At 62.1% G+C, this 1,695-nt stretch overlaps 1 protein-coding gene across 5 annotated transcripts in view; it reads left to right on the top strand.

Annotated features, from left to right (window-relative positions):
• Positions 1 to 1,094: 1,094 nt before the first annotated feature.
• LOC106596983 (prominin-1-A-like) overlaps positions 1,095 to 1,695 on the top strand; it is a 52,555-nt gene continuing 51,954 nt past the window's right edge. For all 5 annotated transcript variants that reach the window (XM_045713839.1, XM_045713837.1, XM_045713838.1 and 2 more), the window contains exon 1: positions 1,095 to 1,322. The gene's annotated coding sequence lies outside the window, so the exon portion shown is untranslated. The remainder of the gene's footprint in view (positions 1,323 to 1,695) is intronic.

The raw sequence follows: 1,695 nt of genomic DNA, 5'->3' as shown, positions 1-1,695 counted from the left end.
TCCTCTCCTCCTCCTCCCCTCCCTCCTCCTCCTCCTCTCCTCTCACCTCTCCTCTCCTCTCCTCCTCTCCTCCCCTCCTCTCTCCTCCCCTCCTCTCCTCTCCTCCTCTCCTTTTCCTTCCTTTCTCCTCTTCTCCTCTTCCTTCTTCCTCCTCCTCTCCTCTCCTCCTCCTCCCTCCTCCCTCCCCTCCCTCTCCTTCCTCTCTCTTTCCTCCTCCTCTCCTTCCTCCTCTCCTTCCTCCTCCTCTCCTCCTCCTCCTCCTCTCCTCTCCTCTCCCTCCCTCCTCCTCCTCCCTCTCCTCTCTCCTCCTCCCTCCCCTCCCTCTCCCCTCCTCTCCTCCCCTCCTCTCTCCTCCCCTCCCCTCCTCTCCTCTCCTCTCCTCTCCTCTCCTCTCCCCTCCCCTCCCTCCCCTCTCCTCTCTCCCTCTCCTCTCCTCCTCCCTCCTCTCCTCCTCTCTCCTCTCTCCCTCTCCTCCTCATCCTCATCTCCTCTCCTCTCTCTCCTCTCTCCTTCCTCCTCCTCTCCTCCCTCTCCTCCTCTCCTCCCTCTCCTCCTCTCCTCCTCTCCTCTCCTCTTCTTTTTTCCTCTCTCTTTTCTTCTTCTCCTCTCCTCTCTCCCTCCCTCCTCCTCTCTCTCTCCTTCCTCCTCCCTCCTCCTCCTCTCTCTCCTCCTCCTCCTCCTCCTCCCTCCCTCCTCCTCTCTCTCTCCTCTCCCTCCTCTCCTCCTCTCTCCTCCTCCTCCTCCTCCTCCTCCTCTCCTCCTCCCCTCCTCCTCTCCTCCTCCTCTTCTCCTCCTCTTCCTCTCTCTCATCTCCTCTCTCTCCTCTCCTCTCCTCCCTCTCCTCCTCCTCCTTCTCTCTCCTCCTCTCCTCATCTCCTCTTCCTCTCCTTTCTCCTCTCCTTCCTCTCCTCTCTCTCCCTCCTCTCTCCTCTCCTCTCCCTCCTCTCCTCTCCTCTCCCTCCTCCTCTCCTCTCCTCTCTCCTTCCTCTCCTCTCCTCTCCTCTCCTCTCCTCCCCCCTTCCTCCTCTCCTCTCCTCTCCTCTCCCTCCCCTCTCCCCCCCTCCCTCCTCTCCTCTCCCCTCCTCTCCTCTCCTCTCCTCTCCTCCGTAGCTCTGCGTGAGTCTAAGGAGGCGTTGGAGAGTGTGAGTTCTTCCTTGGATGTTCTTCAGGAGGGCACGTCTCGTCTGGCGCTCCGTCTGACGTATGAACGGACCTCCCTGTCCAGCCCCTGTCTGATCCAGCCTCACTAACCTGTGTCGCGCACCTGCAACAACATCCGCACTACCCTCCCACAGCTGGGAATCAACCGCAACTTCTCTGGGGTAAGACCTGCTACAACGTTCAAACTACACACTAAACACGCTAAATACTAAACACGCTAAACACTAAACACGCTAAGCACTAAGCGCGCTAATCTAACCGCTGATGCTGAGCGCGCTACATCTAGCCGCTAGTGCTGGCTGGCTGTGTGCTGGGCACGCTGGGCGCTGGGCGTGCTGGGCGCTGGGCGGCTGGGGCGCTGGGCCGGCTGGCGCTGGGCTGTGCGCTGGGCTGGTGCTGCCCCTGGCGCTGGTTGGGCGTGCTGCCTGGGCGTGGTGTGGGCGCGCTGGGCGCTGGGCGCTGAGTGCTGGGCGGCTGGTTGCTGGCGAGCTGGTGCTGGGCGGCTGGTGCTGGCGGCTGGCGTGGCTGTGCTGG

This window comes from Salmo salar, unplaced genomic scaffold (assembly GCF_905237065.1).
Source record: "Salmo salar unplaced genomic scaffold, Ssal_v3.1, whole genome shotgun sequence".
Taxonomy (NCBI): Eukaryota; Metazoa; Chordata; class Actinopteri; order Salmoniformes; family Salmonidae; genus Salmo; species Salmo salar.
Note: the sequence above shows the minus strand (reverse complement) of the source record. Positions and strands in the feature narration are given on the sequence as shown.